Here is a 9,025-nt window from a genome sequence, read left to right on the forward strand (position 1 = left end):
TTTAGAATGGTACTCAAAATTAGTGCTTCAATTTTGAGTCCCAAAGAACTAGTCTCAGGAACAACACATAAGTTCAATTGACCCTACTTTACCTCACTAGTCTCTCGTGAAGAATGAGAGTGAGTCTTCGATAGTGGAGATGGTGGACCAAAATGAGAGAAAGAGTATAAGTGAGAAGAATGATCAACAATTCCTATAGCAAAAATATTGCATGTCTCGCTATCTCTCATGTACACTGAATCTTGTGTAAAATCAATTTTCCTCCTTGTCCCATTGTGTGTAATATGATAAATAGAGAGAAGGTTAGAGGAAAAAGATGGAACACATAATATATCATGAAATGTACAATCGTCAATGTCATTAGAACCTTTCCCACATATAGTCACAACAATGTTGTTTCCCATCAAAATGTGTGGACTAGGAGAAGCCTCAAAAGAAAGAGAAAAAATCTTGAGAAGATGGCATATGGTGTGAAGCACCTAAATCTAGTAACCATCTAGAAGAATGTGGAGTAGTAGTTGCACATAGTGCATGACCCTTTCCTATATCTTTACCATCTGAATGAAATGATGATGATGAAGAAGATCCATGAGAAGTAGAAATAATATCAATGTTTCTCTTCTAAAGAAGATTTGTCAAATCTAAAACCTATTTGGTATAGCCATCTAACTTCTTCTCATAGCAATGTGACTCATCATGATTGGGCTTATTACAATAAGCACACTTTGGTCTTTTTGGATTTGGTTTATCTCCCTTAGGAGGAGGTGTGCCTGATGTGATGTGAGGGCTAGAATTAATCTGAGACTCTATAGGATGTGACTTTTGTTTCTTCTCCTTCTTTCCAAAAGATGTCTGAGCTACCAATGCATGAGTTTGTGAGCTTGTGAGAGAATCCAACTGAGAGAGGCTATCTTGCTCTCAAGCTAAATGATCACAAAAAAACTCAAAGGATGGCATGGAAAATCTAGTACCCAAAGCATCTATGGTGGAATGGAAGGTAGAAGTAAAAATCTAAAAGTTTCCATGAAGCTTAGAAAGAATTAGGTAAATGCACTCTGTGTCAGTCTTGGTTTTCTCGCAACCCTACAATAAATATCTATGTTGTTTGAGCTTCATCAAGAAGTCCTCAATGGAAGGAAAATGATTTGGTACAAGACAGGTAAGCTCTACCTTAATTTGAAGTTCCCTAAACTCATTCATTGTACCAAACAAGCCATCACTTGAGCTTGGTCCACATAGTTAGAGGTGTATTACACCCATCAAGATGAAATTGCAAACTGTCGGGTACCTATAGAGAAATCAACCCCATTGCCTCATCCATCTTATTCCTTCAATGCATGACATTAGTATGCCTTTGTAAAATTGGTTGCACTATGTCTAAACAAGACCAAAATCCTTTTGACCAGAGCATCAGGCATTTCCATGTGTGATAGTCATGAGGGGTTAGAAGTTCTAGACAACAAGTAGTATCAGCCATTTTTTAGAAAGTGTTGGATTGTTTTTTTTTTCAATTATGGTTTACAGATGTAAATAATAGAAATAATAATACAAACCACCCCCCACAATGCAAAAAACCAAACCCCAGCTACTAGAAGGAATGTGTATATAAGAAAAGAGCAAAAAAAACTTAGTTTGAGAATAATATGTATCTTTGAGAAATATTGATTAAAATAATAGAGAATCTGAATAGTTCTCAAGAAGAGTTTTTTGGTGCTTCTTTTGGATCAAAAAATGGAGCTAAAACAAGCAAGTTATGTCCCCCAAAAGATAGAAAGCATCATTTGACTTCGAATGAAAAACCAGGTACCAAACTAGAAAGAAAAAAAAAAAAATAGCTTCGCCATCATGTTTGACTTAGAATCAACTTTTTGGTGCTTTTTTTCATATCCAAAAAATGCCTTCTTATGCTCAAGTTAGAGCAAAAAAATTGACAAGGCCTTCGTATAGCAAAAAAAATCCAAATACCCAAAAAATAATTGTAAGGGTTTGAAGAAATAACCTCCATCTAGGCATGTGACTATGGGCTAGGTCGTGGAGGTCAGGAGGCAGTGCACCAGGTGGAGGAAGAGTGGTGGTGGCGGCTTCTAAGGGCGGGTGGCATAATGGCAAGTTCCAATCACGTTGACCATGCACATTGTTGGAGCAGACTGTAAGAGGCCACCAGTGTAATGATATTCTAACTACAGCTATATTTTTTACCACTTTAAAAATAATAATAATAAAATTGCACACTTGCGCCTTAGATTGCATGTCAATGGTCATACGACCCTAGTATGCAAAAATCGTTTGCCTCAAATTTTCTAGTGTCCAAAATTAATAAATTTTAAATGAAAATAGGGGTTTTAACACCTTTTGAAGCCAACCATGAGGTCTAGTTGGCCTCAAAGTGCTCTGAAATTTAGAGACCCCGCTATTTTCACAAAAATACCTAAAAATAGCCAGATCTATTATGTCAAACCCTCGTTCTTATTTTTCTCCAAATAAGAACAAGCTACAATAGGTTAGGATCTGATACCATGAAGGATTTGAGTAATACAAATCCACAAAACCTAAAGAACACTTACATGCAAGTACCTGTCAAAAAGAAGAAAACACAAAGAAGAGGCAAGGTTTTTGCTTTGAAAATATGGAAATTTTTATTATCAAACTGAAAAGATGAATGAAATTTACAATTGATCAATCCTTATAGAAGGAGACATAAAACCTAAAAGGAAAACCCTAAGAGGTAAATAACATTTAATCATTACTATTTAATTATTAAATAGAAATACAAGTGCATAAAGGGAAATCTTAAGAAGGGAGTAAAGGTAATTTAATAAATTAAATTAAATTAACGCTTTACTCTAACATGAAGTGTACATAACCAATTCATGTCAACTGTTACTTATTGTTGAGTACACATAAGAGTCATCAAAAAGGTCAAAGGAACAATTTAGTTAATGTCGACTTGAGACAGAGAGGTTTTTGTTATAAGTCGAGCAGAGTCAAAGTTGAAGGACAACATGAAGAATTGTAAAAATTTGCATAAGGGCAAAATTCACTCAAGAACTAAGAACTCAAACACAAGCACGTAGTAGACCAAAGAGAGAAAGAGTATGATTAGAATGACGATATATTCAATATGCCATGATGTGATGTATGTACACAATAGGAGTGCCTGTATATAAAGGCCTCTCAAGAAACACCTAGAATGTCTCTAGAAACAACCAGGAGATAAGATAAGCATTGACAACTAAGCACATGCTACAGACTCCTGTGTTGTCAACATGACAACTCACAAGAGTACACATACTCCTAGGTGGCTAATAAATAAATAATAATAATAAATATGCATTAACCTAAGTAAACTTAAGTAAGTGTAAATAGTAAATATTTGTTTACATCAAGACACCCCCTTTTGTGCAACTTAGGGGAATGCCCTTAAGCTTACGACTACTAGGATGAAGTGCATAATGGGTCCTGGCTACTAGGCCATGTTAGGTACCCATGTACATAATGAAAGGAAAATGCAAAACTCTCATAAAGCAAGGAAAGAGGGAAAACCTCATGGGAAAAACCCTCCCCCAAAAAGAGAGATGAAAAGGGATGCATGGATGGATGGAGTAATCAAGACCCCCCATTATGACATACATCTAGTATATACAAGATAAAAAGGGAGAAAGACAAAACCTCCTAAGAGGAAAAAGTCCCCCCCAAAAAGAAGAAGAAGGAGATGAGGTAGTCCCCCTCCCCTAAAAGTAGTGTGCCGACTAGTGAGAAATGTTCCAATGTAGAAGTTGATCCATGACTATAGAATGATGTTCCTCCCCTTTGGAAGAAACAAGTGCAAGGGTACCTATGACATACGTCCCCTATATGGAGAAGAAATCTCTATGATGACCAATGTCTTTGAAACCTATTCAAAAGTCCCTGTGTCAATATTGATGATGGCTTCCTCCAAAATTGCTAAAGAGAAGTGCAGATCGAACAAGGAGTAATGTAGAACCTACTTCAGGAAACCAACTATCTTCTCAAATGTGAAAGAGACCTCCTGCAAATGTTGTAAAGAAGAATCCAAAATCAAGCCAACTTGGAAGGATTGATCATGTAGAGAATGGACTTGAGGGTCAGAGTGGGCCCTCACAACAACTATAGAAGAATCAACCTTAGCAAATAGAAGCAATAAATCATCATAAAAGTCTTCCATATCCACTATGTATGACTCCAAGAAAAAAGCTGAAATGTTTGGCAAAAATTCATCACCTGGAAGACCATGTGTACCCTGTAATGCTGAAGTACATGAATCTATCACGACAGCAAAGGATGGAGTATCCGCCTCAAAAAGAAGATGAATATCATCAAGAATGTCTCCCACATCTTCAATGTGAGACTCCATGAACAGATGTGCAATGTTTGAAAGGAAGTCTTCACATGAAGGTAGAGTAGGAAGACATAAAGTATCTTGTTGCACTAAATTTGAAGCATCTGAGACTGGAATAGGATCAGTAGGAGCAACATGAGCTAGAGGTGTGATCTCATCTGAAGAGGGTGCAACAACAACTAGAGGTAGGATATCTTCTAGAAATGGAGGAACATCTAGATCTCCATACTTCTTCCAAAGATACATCCAATAATCATGTGGTGGCCATATCTTGACAATCAACTTACGACGATCAAAATAAGAGAGACTGTTAAGAATGATTACAATCAATCTACCTTGAGGTCCCAGACATTTATCAATGATTAGGTCATTGGAACATAAATAAGGAAATACTTCCTTATGCTCTCTTCTAAGATGATCAAGAATGGTATCACACCATGTGTAATAGTTGCACTTTGTCAACTTGGATCTAATGCCATACCTACAAGTGGGACAATATTCCTCTTCCATGATGGACCAATCAATGAAACCTCCAAAAAATAAGAATAATGAATCAAAGAACCCCCCCCCCCCCCCCCCCCAAAAAAAAAGTGGTGTAGGAGCACGTCTGCAACAGGAAGTTTAGTGGCGACAGGAAGATAACATGCAACATTATTTATGCAGAATTATATTGCAACAGGAAGTTTGGTGGCGACAGGAAGACAACCTGCAATATGACTAAAATGCAGGGCACAAAGAAAATATCAGAAAGTTTTGAGTTTAAAATCTGAAATTTGAAATGTTTGTGTGTGTGAGTTTAGAGTTTTATGTTTTAAAATAAATGTCCTTTTTTTTTGTGGTGAAAATTTTTAGGTGGCATTCTTATAAGCCTACCCAAAATTATTCACTTAGGACTTAGTATGAGTTTATTTTAGTTTATTTTGGGTGTGTTAAAGGTTTCTAATTTTTGAAAATGTTTATGGAAAAAATCAAAAGAAAGAAAATGATGAATATTCCTAAAGCATCATGTGTAGGCATTCAAAATGTAACCACCACAAGAAAGCTATGATGGCTTTTTGGGAGTTACATTAGAAGGTTTTTCAAAAAGAGAAAGAGGGCATATTGTAAGGGGATATTTTTGGAGAGAGATTTGTTTTGGGAGAAAGTGAATAGAATGAAGTCCTTGAGTTTTCCTATAAATTTTCTTGAGTTTTAGTGTTGTACGGATGTGATTGTGTAGTATTCTACATGCATCTTTATGTTTGTATTTAGATCAACATTTTGGAAGAAATCTGAAAATCAAATCTTAATAGTTTAGTATTTTCTTATTTTTCATTTCCTATTAGCCGAATCTCTCTGTTGTTTTGAGAGTGGTCTTTGCATGGGGCTTTTCTAAAGATCCTCCAATGGTCTTTGTTGGCCATTGGAGGATCCTCTATAATTTCATGTATTTATTTATTTCTGTATTGTTGTCTCATATCAGGTTACAGGAAAATCCAATTGTAATGCAGATTTGAATGGGCAACATCTTCATGTGTTGACCCTCATTTCATTAAATTTCTATGCATTTTTTGAAATCTGCATTCATGCATGTGAAGCCTGAAGTCATGTATTTGATTTTCTAAAGGTTCTAAAATCCCTCTACATCATTTTTGGTATCAGAGCCCAGAAAAAGATCTGGGTAGGGAAAAGTGATTTGGTATTTGATTTTGAAGTTATATGGGGTTCCATGGAGAAAAGAATCAAATCACATATTTGTTTATGAATGTTGAAGGAGAAGGGATAAAAATGAGTTTTGGATTGATTTTTTATTAAATCACTTGGATGAATCAAAGGAATTAAATCACTATCATTTGAAAGAGAAATATCTGAAGCTGAAACTATTGCATGCATGTCAACATTCCTTAAATCTGAAGTTTCCTGATTTCGGGCAGTGTGGTGGAAAGCCTTTCCTTATTTTTTCATGAATTATTTCCTTGTTATGCATGATATATTTTTGGAAATATTATTGAATATACTCTCATATAGTTCAATTTCGGTTCATTTTCATTTAGAAATGAGCAAGTTATGCACAATTCTGTGAAGCTGGTCTATTCAGATTTTAGATTTACAGTCCAAAGAAAAATTTATAGCACTCACATATGGTTTCATAGAGACCTAAAAATTGGTTGGAGGATAGTTCATTATTATTTGAACAACTTTCATTCTTTCCAAAAAAAATTATCTCGTGATTTGAGGGGTCAAACAAACCCGTTTCTAAAAACTGTCCTATTTACTATTATTGTTGCTACAGGAAGGCAGCAGTTTGGGAAGTCTTTTCTTCCTTGATTTTCATGGTGTTAGGAAAGAATGTGGTTGAAATAAATTCAAGTTTAACATTTGGAAATAAATCCCTAGCTCTAAAACCAATAGTATCAAGTTGGGCAATTTGTTTTGGTCATGGTTAAAGTATGGTTAGTTTTCTTTAGTTGAGGGGATAAGTGTTTGACAAAATTCCTATCAATGTGAAGACACAATTACCACTACTTGAAGGTGACGAGTGAAAGAACAAGACTGAATTTTTTGTGGAAAAAGATTTGTTTTGAAGGATTCTATGTTCATGTAGCAGATTATGTTACTGTAGCAAAATACTATGTGCAGATTGTGAAGGTTTCCATATTGATGAGTGTGAGCCTTTGAAGCAACCCTTCGAGTTGAGTATATCCACGAAAGGTTTCCAAAGTGTAGCTCTGCATCATAATGGAAGAAGAAGAAGCAGAAAGACAAAGCTATAGCCAAAGACATTCTATATTCTGAACAAAGTGCAATTGCAAGAATAAGGTATGCAAAGTTATAGTTGATAGTGGTTCCTTTGAAAATATAATCTCAGTAGAAATGGTTGAGAAACTAAATCTTCCAAGAGTACCTCATGATTTACCTTACAGAGCATATATGTTAGGAGATGAACAGTGGATTGATGTGTTTGAAAAGCCATATGTTTCTTTTAATATTGGACCATATTTTGATACAATTGAATGTGATATTATGCCTTTAAAAGATTGTCACTTGGTTTTGGGAAGAGCATGGCAATATGACAGGTCAACCATATATGATTGTAGAGAGAACACATATACCATCAAAAAAGATGGGAAGAAGATGGTTTTATTTCCATTGAAGGATGATACAACATGGAAGGAATCAAGAAGTTTAGGTCTTATTGATAGGATAGCATTTCCAATGCATGATGAAGTGAAAGAGGAAGTGAAAGAAGTTTTGGTAGAGGCAAATGAAACTACAAAGAAGGCAGCCATAAAGAGTACAGATGTATGTGAAGTTGGTACAGAAATCTCAACAATGATAGATGTAAGTTGTCCTTTGGAAGGGAAAGAACATGAAGAGCAGAAAGAACATAAATTGCAGCCAGAAGAAGTGCAGCAAGTAAATGCTGATGAGAAGAATGAAGAGGAAAGTCCTATGGGATTTGAGTGTGATAAAGTTATGGTTGGAACAGTAATGTATCCTTTGAAAATAGAGACGAGTACAATGCTGAAAGGTACTCCTATGAAAGAGAGTTTGGAGGAAAATAATGAAGCCTTCAAAATGCATGGTGTGGTGAAATGTCAAGAGCAATGGCATGAGGATGGGGATAAAGATTGTGTTCCAGCAAGTTCTGAAGAAGAATTTGATTTACGGGAAGAGTTTACAGCCATCATGGGAGAATGGCAAAGGAATGGTGGTAGTATGGAGACTCAGCTTAAAGAAGTTTCCAAAGAAGAGGTATCAGATGATGTTATGGACAAAGAAGATGAGGCCGAATATATTTATGACAGGGCAACAAATTATTTTCAAGACATACAATTCAAAATAAAAATTCAAGTGTATGCAGCAATAATAAAAATTCAGAATGTGATGAAGTTACAAGTGTATGTAGCAGCCATACAAATTCAGACTATGATGAAGTGGATGCATAGTGAGCAGCAAATAATTTTTATCTTACCAATGCAAAACAAACCAAAGGTAAAGATGAAGGAGAAAGAGAAAATTCAAATGATACAAGTTCAAGAAAGGCCAAGTTTTCTAATGGAGGAAAAGTACAAACCAAAAGTCAAGATGAAGGGATCCATACGTTTTTCTAATGCTTTGTTTTGCAGGTGTTTCCAAGGGACTTGAAAACTTTTGAAATTTGGGAGTATGGTGCAAGAGCACATCTGCAACAGGAATTTTAGTGGCGACAGGAAGATAACATGCAACATTATTTATGAAAAATTATATTGCAACAAGAAGTTTGGTGGTGATAGGAAGACAACCTGCAATATGAGTAAAATGCAGGGCACAAAGAAAATATCAAAAAGTTTTGAATTTAAAATCTGAAATTTGAAATGTTTGTGTGTGTGAGTTTAGAGTTTTATGGTTTAAAATAAATGTCCTTTTTTTTTGTGGTGGAAATGTTTAGGTGGCATTCTTATAAGCCTACCCAACATTATTCACTCAGGACTTAGTATGAGTTTATTTTAGTTTATTTTGGGTGTGTTAAAGGTTTCTAATTTTTGAAAATGTTTATGGGAAAAATCAAAAGGAAGAAAATGATGAATATTCCTAAAGCATCATGTGTAGGCATTCAAAATGTAACCGCCACAAGAAAGCTATGATGGCTTTTTGGGAGTTACATTAGAAGGTTTTTCAAAAAGAGAAAGAGGGCATATTGTA

The sequence above is a fragment of the Cupressus sempervirens genome, chromosome 3 (assembly GCF_028749045.1).
Source record: "Cupressus sempervirens isolate cs-2001-9-10 chromosome 3, ASM2874904v1, whole genome shotgun sequence".
Taxonomy (NCBI): domain Eukaryota; kingdom Viridiplantae; phylum Streptophyta; class Pinopsida; order Cupressales; family Cupressaceae; genus Cupressus; species Cupressus sempervirens.